At 52.1% G+C, this 12,765-nt stretch overlaps 2 pseudogenes; one reads left to right on the top strand and one right to left on the bottom strand.

Annotated features, from left to right (window-relative positions):
* The window catches only part of LOC137466908 (zinc finger protein 850-like), a 743,182-nt pseudogene extending 740,183 nt beyond the window's left edge, over nucleotides 1–2,999 (bottom strand).
* Nucleotides 1–12,069, top strand: part of LOC137466906 (zinc finger protein 850-like) — an 807,951-nt pseudogene extending 795,882 nt beyond the window's left edge.
* Nucleotides 12,070–12,765: the final 696 nt, after the last annotated feature.

Here is a 12,765-nt window from a genome sequence, read left to right as displayed (position 1 = left end):
TGGGGCCAATGGCTTCCCCATCAGGCTCCTGGAGCAGAAGTGGCTTTCCAGAGCCCAGCCAGAAATGAGCCCTGAGGCAGCAGCTCTGCAGTGCTGGCCACCAGGCCGGCTTGCCAAGGGAGGCTTCTGGCCATGCCCTGCAAGCAGCTGCTGCTGCCAAGGCGCCTTTGGTGCCTCAGGCTCTCCCTGGCACAGCTCCCAGCACGGCACTCTGCCCTTGTGCCTGAGGCCTTCCCTGTGCTGGGGCTGGCCTGGGGCTTTTCCTGCAGCGGGACCTGCCCTGCTCCTGGCACAGGAAAGGCAGTTCCTGCTGGAGCAGGAGGCTCTGCCTGCAATGGGCTCAAACCACTCCAGCAAGGCCCTGGTGACTTCAAAATTGGTTCCCAGAGCACTACATTCTAATAATTTTTATAGCTTCTATACTGTGGAGTAAATAAGTCTGATAAGGATCTTTCTTCTAATAATGATCAGAAACAATCAGAGCTCTATTTACATAAATATATCTAGCATTCCATCGTTAATCCTGTGGGATAAATTGCATAAAGGTTCAATTCCACCTGTCCAATCTTTTACACCTTTGATAAAGTTTGGAGGTGGGATTGGATCCAGCTGCTCCCAGTCTCCTTTCTTAGAAGGAATTCTAGAAGTCTGGGGGTCCTGCAGGGGTTTGAGGATCTATGTTGGCTGTTGGGGGACATTTCTCCACCTCATGACTCAGCAGGAGTTTCTCCAGTAAGGAAATAAAGCTTTTGCCTGAAGCTCCCACTCTGCCCATGACAGGAACCCCTGTGAGTGTCTGTGACATCCCGACTCTTTGGCAGCCTGGGGACTCCTGGGATGTCACCGTGAAGCCCCCGTGAGTGCCTGTAACAGATCGGTGCCTTTGCAGCCCAATGTCCCCTGGGATGTCACCATGGGATGGCTGTGACTGCCTCTGACCACACGGCTGTCTCCCATCCCCAGAAACCCCTGGGAGGTCTCCATGGAGCCCCTGTCTCTGCCTGTGACATTCCAGCTCTTGAGCTAATTTCCGGCTCTTGGAAAGTCCCCATGGAACCCTTCTGAGTGCCTGTGACAAATCTGATCCTTAGCAGGCAAACATCACCAGGAACCCCTGTTGCTGTGGTTAGTTTCCATGGCAACCATCACCATCCCCTGTTGCTATGGTCCGTCCCTGGGCAGCTCCATGGAGACCCCATGCCAGGGGTGGTTGCCATGGACACCAGCTCAGGCCTGGAGCCAGAGCCCGTTGCCATGGCAACCATTGGCAGTCCCATCCCCAGGGCCATGGGATCCCAGAACCACAGAACTGGCTGAGCTGGGAGGGACCCATCAGGATCCTCGAGTCCAACTGCTGGCCCTGCACAGGACACCCCAACAATGCCAGCCTGGGCCTGGCAGCGGTGTCCAAACGCTGCTGGAGCTCAGAGAGCCCTGGAGCTGTGACCCTTCCCTGGGGAGCCTGGGCAGTGCCCCAGCAGCCTCTGGGCAAAAACCTTTTCCTGAGATCCAACCTCAGCCTGCCCTGACTCAGCTGCAGCTGTTCCCTCCAGTCCTGTCCCTGGGCACCAGAGTGAAGAGGTTCCCACAGCCCCAGCCAGGGACCCGCTCCCAAGGCTATTGCCATGGCCACCAGGGCTGGGACCAGCTGGGGTGCTCGGTTTCCAAAGGCCAGGGTTCAGGAATGGGATTCCCCAATTTCCTGCTCCTGCTAAAAACCATGCTGCCGCTCGCTGCCCTCCCGCCTCCCATGGAAAGCACAAAAGGCAAAGATCCCAGGCTGGGAGGAGAACAAGTTACTGGGAACAGCAACGAGACAAGGAACAAACAGGACCAGAAACAATACTGATAACAGAAGGGATAAGAAAAACTAATATACAGGGAAAACTACATCACAACTGACTGGCTCTTCCTGGCCATGTATTTCCTCCTGCCTGGAAAGGACACCCTTCTCCTCGGGGACAGAGAGAGAGAGAGAGAGAGTCCCTTTGCTGCCCCTGGCAATGACCTGAGGTAGGAGTGAATGTGATGACAGGGCCATGGCCAGACCCTCATGTTCTTTGATCATGTCATTGGGAGGGGCAGGAAAAGGAACAGATGTCTTTCCAGCATGGATCACAGGGAACGTGGATCACCAGGGCTCTTCCCAACATGGGTTCTCCCATGGGGGATGAAGCTGGAGCCGTGCACGAAGCTCCTCCTGCAGTTGGGGCACTCACAGGGCTTTCCTTACTGGTGCCTCCGTTGGTGTCTGGCCAAGTGAGAGCTGCTGGAGAAGCTCTTCCCACACTGGGGACACTTGTAGGGCCTCTCCCTGGTGTGGATGCGCTGGTGCTTGACAAGGGTGGAGTTGTGCTTGAAGCCCTTCCTGCAGTCGGGGCAGCAGAAGGGCCTCTCCTCTGTGTGAATCCGCTGGTGCAGGAGGAGATGGGAGCTGGTTGGAAACCTCTTCTCACACGCGGGACACTCGTAGGGCCTCTCCCCACTATGGATCATTTGGTGGACAATCAGATGGGACTTCTGGCTGAACCCCTTCCCACATTCCCCACACTTGTGTGGCCTTTCTCCAGTGTGGATCCTCTGGTGGCAGATCAAGTGGGACTTCTGGCTGAAGCTCTTCCCACATTCCCCACACTCATAGGGCAGTTCCCTGTTGTGGATCCTCTGGTGCTGGATCAGGCTGAAGCTCTGGCTGAAGCTCATCCCACATTCCCCACATTCATAGGGCCTCTCTCTGGTGTGGATTCGCCGGTGTCTGAAAAGCGTGGAGCTGTGCTTGAAGCCCTTCCCGCAGTCGGGGCAGCGGAAGGGCCTCTCCTCAGTGTGAATCCGCTGATGTACAAGGAGACTGGAGCTGGTTGGAAACCTCTTCTGACACTTGGGACATTCGTAGGGTCTCTCCCCAGCGTGGATGCGTTGGTGGGTGATGAGTTTGGATATGAAGCTGAAGCCCTTCCCACACTCCCCACACTCGTAGGCAATTCCCCGGTGTGGATCATCTGGTGGCAGTTCAGGTGGGAGCACTGCCTGAAGCTCTTCCCATGCTCCAAGCACTTGTAAGGCTTCTCCCCATGGTGAAGCTGCTCATGGCCCACAATCTCCAAGATCTGGCTCCGAGCTCTGTCCACCTTCCTGGCACAGGGTGGGTCTTTCCTCCTCAGAGCACCCTGGGCTGGGTTTGCAGCCCCTCCTCCTGTGGGATCTCCAGGTCTTTTCCTCCCCGTTGGATTCCTGCGCCATGGAGACGCTGAAAACAGCCTCTACCATGAGGTTCTGCCGTGGGGATTTGTCCTCCCTGGTCTCCATCCTCAGCTCCTTGTCTGGGGGAGGAAGGACAAGGAGAGGATGGGATTTGCCTCCGTGCCATAGGGAAGGGGAAGGAGATCCCCCCAGTGCGTCCCCGGCAGGACGGGGTCGGCAGTGGGGCTGTCCTGCAACCAGGGGCCATGCTTGGCTGGGAGATGGAGCAGGAGAGAGGATGAAAGGGGCAGTGACTTCCTCCTCACGTGCATGGGTGTCTCGGGGCATCTTCCTCTTCCTCACAGCCTTTTCCTCCATCTGGCAAAGGCCTGGGAATGGGAAATTCTGTTTTGGGAGGAAAACAAGGGATAAGCACATTGAATTTTGTACTGGTTTGAAGGCAAACCAGGGGAGAGTCTAAGCCAGAATGACAATTGAATAAGAAAATTAAGATCAAGGCAATGATACAGAAACACTGGCTTAATCTGACAGAGTCAGGATATAACCTGACACCCCGTTGGTAAGGGTGGTGGTAGCCGTCTGATGAAATGAAGGCTCCAGCCCTGTTGGAGTGATGATCGTGATTCTGTTAAAGCTGTGATCCTGTAGAAGGGATCACCTGATGGGTCTTGCTCTGAAGGTCCAGTGGTGGTTACGGAGCTCTTGTCCTCTGGGAATCCAGTAGGCAAGGTGGTCCTGGTGTTGCAAGGGTGAGATTATATCCAGGTAGGAATGCTTGGTTCCTCCCCCTGGGCGGAGCATCCCACAATGGGATGATGTAATTTTATCAGTCCTGCAGTGGCACTCAATGGCTCATTAACAGAAGATAGCCCCTGGAGGGCGTTATCAGGGCTGAGCCATGGAAGAGATAAAGAACACTGCCCCACCTGTTTATCACAGTTTATGAAGATGGTGACTGAAAACATACTTTGGGTTACGTCTTACATTGCACCCTCAAACAGTGAGGCAACCCCTGCTCGGGGTGGGGGATGAACACCACCCCCCTTTCCCAAACTGGCTCAGGTGTAAAACCCCCACCCTGGGAAGGCCCCGCACACAGGGGACAATGTCACACTTGCCCCACCTCAGGGGAGGTCTCTGTCCCTGTCACTCCCTGGCTCTCCCCCCTTTTCTCTTTCTTCCATCTCTCTCTCTCTACCTCACATTTACTGTTCAATAAAATCCACTTGGGATTTGGTCTCGTTAACACCTTAATTGGGGCAGAGGCACCTCTCTAACAATTTAATTAACCAGATTGAGACATTATTTTGACGCAGTGAGTTCAGGGCACTGATGTCTGACCCCAAGTGCCTTTGACAAGAGCATGGTTCCCTCCTCTCAGGAGGTTCTGGCTCTTTCTGGAGGAACTCTTGAGCACCTGGAGGCAGCTTCTTCTGTGCGACTTTTGGGAGAACTTATGAGGAAAATGGCTGCTGTGGGTGGCCAGTGTAAAGAAAATATTTTGTTGTCCTTCCTAGAAAAGTTTGTTAAAATCACTGGAGGAAAGGGAGCAAATGATGCCAGCAAGACTGACAAGGATCATTCACCACAAGCTGAGGAACACAAGGCTGCCAAAAGTCCTAGTGATTTATTAAAGAAATATGGATATTGATCTAGTACTGATATCCAACTGTGACGGGCAAAAACTATCTAACAGTTTAAAGTTAGAAAGTGTATGTTTATTACGATGCCGGGCAGCGTGCGGGATAGCTCCCAAATACACACTGCCCCTTTCAAATGATTACAGAGTCCTTTTATCCATACAAGTATTGAATACCCAAAATGCAAATACATATTCATAAATTTGGAACATCCCATTCCTTACTTCATAAGCTAATCATTTCAAAAGCTATTAAGCATGCTTAATATTAAGCATGCTTAATAGCTTAATATTAATATTAAGTAGTTTGTTCCTTGAAATGGGTCGGTGGTCCCTTCATGGGGAGGGGTCCCAAAATGAGGAAGTAAATGAAGTCTTCCTCATTCTGACCTTTCTACCTTTTCAATGCAAATATTTCAATGCAAATATGACAAATGAACCTTGGTAGAGCTCCCATTCCCTGTCTTCAATTGGTTTCAGAACAGAGGAGGCCCACAACTGTCTTATGTTCCTAAAAGCTATTTGTCTGTTTCTATATTCTTCATTATAAACCCAGCTAACTAAACACTGTGTTGACAATCAATCAGTTATTAGTTAACTACTAACTCCTAACTTTATCAAGGCGTACTCATTTGTTTTAATTAACTCTAGTAAGGCTTATCTCTAACTAAAATCTTAGCTCCTCTAAAATCTCTAAATCCCTTAAAGTTTATGTTTTACTAGAAGTCCAGCTCAAGTAGCTAAATTCCCAAATAACTCCCAAATTCACAGGCTTGTGGGCTTTGCCAAATGTGAGAATAATTTTTTTCTTCATCCCTGTCACCTTTGTGACAGCTACACAGAGCTTTCCCTTCCTTTTAATAATCTGTATTGGGCCAAATTTTCACTTTTATCAAAACCTGCCAGCAGCAGAGCTGAAGCTGTGCAGGAAACGATGAAATTTGGAACTGCCACATTATTGCTACTATTGTCAGTTTATTCATGTTTGGGATTTGTTTGCATTTCCATCACAAGTGACATGTGGGAAGAGCAAATATTCCTCAAGGCATTTTATGTAGGGTGAAGTTTGATTTCTGCCGAGTTTGTTTTGTCCAGTGCCCAGGGGATGCTTGAGGTGTCTCTGTGCCTCTTGTCCTGGCAGATGCTTGGGAGGAGCTTGGGGGATTGTCCCTGTCCCTGTCACCCCAGGCCATTCCCCAAGGGGTGTCCCTGTCCCTCTCACCCCAGGCCATTCCCCAGGGGGTCTCCATTTCTCCATCGTTCTCACCCCAGGGAATGCCTGGGAGGGTCTCCCTACCTCTCACCCCTGTGCCATGGGAGTGCTCAAGGGAGTCTCTGTCCCTCTCAGCCCTGGGGGCGCTCGGGAGTTGAAACAGGCTATTTTACAGGGTAAATTTAACAGGGTAGAAATCCATGTGTATTTAGGTGAAATGTGCTGCTTTGAATCATTAGTAGCTTGCCAGCCTAGATAAAATACTGCTAGCTCTGCTGCTGAAACGTGGATGAAAAATCGATCCCACAAATCCCATACGGAGCTGTAGAGACTGTGTGTTTATTGCAGCGCTGGACACATGTGGGGATCCTTCCCCTTCAAAGGGCATGCACGCCCCTGAGTAAGAGACGGTCCCAAGTTCCCCTCATTTTTGCCTCACGTTTGCCACAATGGCAGAGACTGAGATCCTGGAGACCCCGATCGGAGTTCTGGCTTGGAGAGGTGGATGATTATTTTTGCAGGTGTATTTGCTGTGCCACCACGGACCACTGCTTTGAGCAGGGCCTGGCAAGGAGCGGCTTGTTCTACCTGCTTACACCTGCTTCACAATACCTGCTCAACCCATGAATTTTCCCACCTCTTGGCCAAATGAACTTTCTGGGGTAACTCTGGTGATCTCCCACGGAAGACCCCTCATCTGCCTCATGACCACTGTGACGGACAGAGATTGAAGCTCCTCCCAAAGACTGAGACTCAGACCCCTACCACAGGGAGGAGGGCTGGCCTGATCAATGTGAGATGTTTGCCCAGGTGTGGTCGATGGACCAAGAAGACAATGGCTCTCGCTCACTGCTGATAACATGACCTGTTCCCCTTTGGTGGCTTCAATGGACATTCATTGTCTTCTCCCCATCCCCCCCTTCCACAGAGGACTATAAAAGACCCCTGAGATAACCAAGATTTTGAGATTCTCCCTGATGTGACACGGCTCCTTGGGAGCCACTGCAGGAGCAGCACCCTGGGAGCCTCGGGAATGCCCCTCTGGGATCCACGGCACACACTCCCAGGGGCTGGAATTCCAGTTCCCAGCCAGGAAAAGATGTTCCTGCCCTTGAAGGCAAAACTCTTAACAAGGAGCCAGAAGCCAAGTGGAGCAAGATCCTACAGTGACATTTCACTGCCAGCCTTCATAACTTCACCCATAGTTGTTGTAGCTCATGGATTAGGAATGAAATCAGGGCAGGGCCTTTGGTGGGAGCTGCCCTGGATCAAGGGAGACACTGAGAGAGACACAGAGCAGGCAAAGAGAGGCAGGAGAGAAAAGAGGACACAAACACTGAGAAGGTGGCACTCTGAAAACAGAACTGCAACTGACTGAAAAGGAATGGGATGGAAAGAAATAATTTTGTGACTTGTATTTCCAATCAAAATACAATTTCCTCCCTTTCTCACAAATCTCCTCCCGCTGTCATTCAGCAGGGCTGTCAGAACGTTCTTCATTCTGAATGGATGTTCCACGCAGCAGTCACAAAGAAACAGGGAACAGGGACCTTCCTGCCCGTGGGGAGTTTGCCATCCTCAGCTGAGGAGAGTAGAAGGCACCAGAAGGAAAGGACAGCTGGGCTTCACCCTTCCTCAGGAAAGAGGCAGGGGAAAAATCTCTCATCATGTCTGCACCTGCTCCCACAGGGATGTGAAGGCTGATCCCAGAGCCCCAAGGGTCACATTCAGGGCTGCCCGCAGGGAATGCTCGCCTGGTATTGAGGGGCAGTGTGGGAGCACCTGGATCTTGGAGAACCCAGCTGCCCCCCATGTTTGGAGGTGCCTGAGGAGGGCTGGGACGATTCCAGGGACATCCTGCAGTGACATCCTGCCTGTTCCACTCTGAGTGCGCTCAGTCCCAAACCTGACCCTGATCCTGCTCTCAATCTCACTCCACATTTAGACACACTCACAGTTCTGTATTTAATCTCATCCCAGAGGCAGAATTATCTAGCCTCAGACCCAATCCCAACCCCAGCCCTAAAGCCAATCCCATGACTAGCCTTAACCCCAATCCCAGCTCTAATCCAAATCTCAGTCCCAACTCCAAACCCAGCCCCAATTCCACCCTCTTCCTAAATTCTCATCCCAAATCAAATCCCAGGTTCAGCCTTTCTGGGCGTTTGGCGATGTCTCTGTCCCTCTGACCCCGATGACATTTGGGCGGGGTCACACCAGGGCTGAGAGGGGCAGAGAACCCCCCACCTCCCCAGGGATGAGAAGGTTGGAGAGCCCCCCTGCCCTGAGCACCCTGAGAGGTGAGAGGGACACAGAGCCCCTGGTCCCCAGCCCTGCACAAGCATTCCCTGAGGCCAGAGGGATGGAGACCCCCCGAGCATCCCCCAGGGCAAGGGGACAAAGACCCCCGAGCACTCCCAGGGCTGAGAGGGACAGAGACTGCCCCGAGCACCCCCTGGCACAGGGTGAGAGGGAGGGAGACCCCCAGACATTCCCTGGGGTGAGAACAATGGAGACCCCTGGAGAATGGCCTGGGGTGACAGGGACAGGGACACCCCCTGGGGAATGGCCTGAGGTGAGAGAGGGACACCCCCTGGGGAATGGCCTGGGGTAAAAGGGACAGGGACAATCCCCCCAAGCCCCTCCCAAGCATCCTCCAGGGTGAGAGGCACAGACTGCCCTGGAGCATCCCTTCGGCACCAGACAAAATAATCTCAGCAGAAATCAAACTTAACTCTGCATAAAATACTTTGATGAATATTTGATATTCCCACAAGTCACTTGTGATGGAAACGCAAACAAATCCCAAACATGAACAAACCGACAATAGAAGCAATTCTGTGGCAATTCCAAATTTCATTGGTTCCTGCACAGCTCCACCTCAGCTACTGGCAGGTTCCGATAAAAGAAAAGTGGAAATTCGGCCCAATACAGATTATTAAAGGTAAGGGAAAGCTCAGTCTACCTGTCACAATGGTGACAGGGACGAAGAGAAAAATGATTCTCACATTTGGCTGTTGTAGATGCAGGCAAACCCAATAGGAAGAATGAAGATGTCTAACTCCAGTTCAGAAGGCTGAATGATTTCTTTATTATAATTATGCTATAATGCATTAATATACTATATAAAAGAGGATACTAAAAGTACATGCTACTTTCTCTAACTATCATATCTAACTAACTCATTTGGCAAAGCCCCCAAGCCTGTGAATTTGGGACTTATTGGGGAATTTAGCTATTTGAGCTGGGCTTCTTGTACAACTTCGTGCAGCCTTGTGTTCCTCACCTTGTGGTGAATGACCCTTGTCAGTCTTGCTGGTATCATTTGGTCCCTTTCCACCAGCGATTTTAACAAACATTTCTAGGAAGGACAACAAAATATTTTCTTTACACTGGCCACCCACAACAGCCATTTTCCTCATATGTTCTCCCAAAAGTCACACTGAAGAAGCTGCATTGAAGTTTCCAAGAGTTCCTCCAGAAAGAGCCAGAACCTCCTGATAGGAGGGAACCATGCTGTTGTCAAAGGCACTTGGGGTCAGACATCAGTGCCCTGAACTCACTGCACCAAAATAATGTCTCAATCTGGTTAATAAAATTGTTAGAGAGGTGCCTCTGCCCCAATTAAGGTGTTAACGAAACAAATCCAAAGTGGATTTTATTGAACAGTAAATGTGAGGTAGAGAGAGAGATGGAAGAAAGAGAAAATGGGGGAGAGCAAGGGAGTGACCGGGACAGAGACCTCTCCTGGGGCAGGGCAAGTGTGACATTGTCCCCTGTGTGCGGGGCCTTCCCAGAGTGGGGGTTTTACACCTGAGCCAGTTTGGGAAAGGGGGGTGGTGTTCACCCCCCATCCCGAGCAGGGATTGCCTCACTGTTTCAGGGTGCAATGTAAGATGTAACCCAAAGTATGTTTTCAGTCACCATCTTCATAAACTGTGATAAACAGGTGGGGCAGTGTTCTTTATCTCTTCCATGGCTCAGCCCTGATAACGCCCTCCAGGGGCTATCTTCTGTTAATGGGCCATTGAGTGCCACTGCAGGACTGATAAAATTACATCATCCCATTGTGGGATGCTCCGCCCAGGGGGAGGAACCAAGCATTCCTACCTGGATATAATCTCACCCTTGCAACACCAGGACCACCTTGCCTACTGGATTCCCAGAGGACAAGAGCTCCGTAACCACCACTGGACCTTCAGAGAAAGACCAGACCCTTCTACCGGATCGCCGCTTTGACAGAATCACGTTCATCACTCCAACAGGACTGCAGCCACCATTTCATCAGACGGCTACCACCACCCTGACCAACGGGGTGTCAGGTTAAATCCTGACTCTGTCAGATTAAGCCAGTGTTTCTGTATCATTGCCTTGATATTGATTTTTTTTATTAAATAGTAATTCTGGTTTAGACTCTCCTCCTGGTTTGCCTTCAAACCAGAACAAAACTCATTGTGCTCATCCCTTGTTTTCCTCCCAAAACAGAATTTTCCTTCTCCAAACCATTGCGAAATGGAGGAGAAGGCTGCAAGGAAGGGGAAGGAGCCCCTGGAAACCCAGGCAGGTGAGGAGGAAGTCACTGCCCCTTTCCCCCTCTCTCCTGCTCCATCTCCCAGCCCAGCATGGCCCCCGACTACAGGACAACCTCTCTGCCAACGCCGTCCTGCCGGGGATGCACTGGGGGGATCTCCTTCCCCTTCCCTAGGGCACGGAGGCAAATCCCATCCTCTCCTTGTCCTTCCTCCCCCAGACAAGGAGCTGAGGATGGAGACCAGGAAGGACAAATCCCCATGGCAGAACCTCGTGGAAGAGGCCGTTTTGAGCGTCTCCATGGTGCAGGAATCCAACGGGGAGGAAAAGCCCAGGAGATCCCACAAGAGGAGGGGCTGCAAACCCAGCCCAGGGTGCTCTGAGGAGGAAAGACCCACCCTGTGCCACGAAGGTGGACAGAGCTTCAGCCAGATCTTGGAGCTGGTGGTCCATGATAAGCTTCACCATGGGGAGAAGCCCTACAAGTGCTTGCAGTGTGGGAAGAGCTTCAGGAAGAGCAACAGCCTGATCTGCCACCAGATGATCCACACTGGTGAATGGCCCTATGAGTGTGGGGAGTGTGGGAAGGGCTTCAGCTACAGATCCAACCTCATCATCCACCAACGCATCCACACTGGGGAGAGGCCCTACAAGTGTGGGGAATGTGGGAAGAGTTTCAGCCGAAGGTCCCACTTGATCCGCCACCAGAGGATCCACACCGGGGAAAGGCCATACAAATGTGGGGAATGTGGGAAGGGCTTCAGCTGCAGCTCTGCCCTCGTCATCCACCAACACATCCACACTGGGGAGAGGCCCTATGAGTGTGGGGAATGTGGGAAGAGCTTTAGCCGAAGGTCCCACTTGATCAGCCACCAGAGGATCCACACTGGAGAAAGGCCATACAAATGTGGGGAATGTGGGAAGGGCTTCAGCCAGAAGTCCCAACTGATCATCCACCAAATGATCCACACTGGGGAGAGACCCTACGAATGTCCCAACTGTCAGAAGAGCTTTCAGACCAGATCCATTCTTCTCAAGCACCAGCGGATTCACACCGGGGAGAGGCCCTTCCGCTGCCCCCACTGCAGAAAGGGCTTCAAGCAAAACTCCCATCTCATCAGGCACCAGCACATCCACACCAGGGAGAGGCCCTACAAGTGTCCACAGTGTGGGAAGAACTTCTCCAGGAGCTCTCACTTGACCAGACACCAACGGAGGCACCAGTAAGGGAAGCCCTGCAAATGCCCTAGCTGCAAGAAGAGCTTCATGCACTGCTCCAGCTTCATCCCCCATGGGAGAACCCATGTTGGGAAGAGCTCTGGTGATCCATGTTTCCTGTGATCCATGCTGGGAAGAGATCTTTCCCTTTTCCTGCTCCTGCCAATGACATGGTGTGGGATCAAAGAACATGAGGGTCTGGCCATGGCCCTGTCGTTATATTCACTCCTACCTCAGGTCATTGCCAGGGGCAGGAAAGGGACTCTCTCTCTCTCTCTCTCTCTCTGTCCCTGAGGAGAAGGGTGTCCTTTCCAGGGAGGCGGAAATACATGGCCAGGAAGAGCCATCAGTTGTGATGTAGTTTTCCCTGTAAATAATTTTTCTTATCCCTTCTGTTATCAGTATTATTTCTGGTCCTGTTTGTTCCTTGTCTCGTTGCTGTTCCCAGTAACTTGTTCTCCTCCCAGCCCGGGATCTTTGCCTATTGTGCTTTCCGTGGGAGGCAGGAGGGCAGCAAGGGGCAGTGCGGTTTTAGCAGGAGCAGGAAACTGGGGAATCCCATTCCTGAACCCCGGCCCTTGGAAACCGAGCATTCCAGCTGGTCCCAGCCCTGGTGGCCATGGCAACAGCCTTGGGAGCGGGTCCCTGGCTGGGGCTGTGGGAACCTCTTCACTCTGGTGCCCAGGGACAGGAGTGGAGGGAGTGGCTGCAGCTGAGTCGGGGCAGGCTGAGGTTGGATCTCAGGAAAAGGTTTTTGGCCAGAGGCTGCTGGGGCACTGCCCAGGCTCCCCAGGGAAGGGTCACATCTCCAGGGCTCTCTGAGCTCCAGCAGCGTTTGGACACCGCTGCCAGGCCCAGGCTGGCATTGTTGGGGTGTCCTGTGCAGGGCCAGCAGTTGGACTCGAGGATCCTGATGGGCCCCTCCCAGCTCAGCCAGTTCTGTGGTTCTGGGATCTCATGGCCC

The sequence above is a fragment of the Anomalospiza imberbis genome, unplaced genomic scaffold (assembly GCF_031753505.1).
Source record: "Anomalospiza imberbis isolate Cuckoo-Finch-1a 21T00152 unplaced genomic scaffold, ASM3175350v1 scaffold_47, whole genome shotgun sequence".
NCBI lineage: Eukaryota > Metazoa > Chordata > Aves > Passeriformes > Viduidae > Anomalospiza > Anomalospiza imberbis.
The sequence above is the reverse complement of the archived record's forward strand: the minus strand, read 5'-3'. Positions and strand labels throughout refer to the sequence as shown.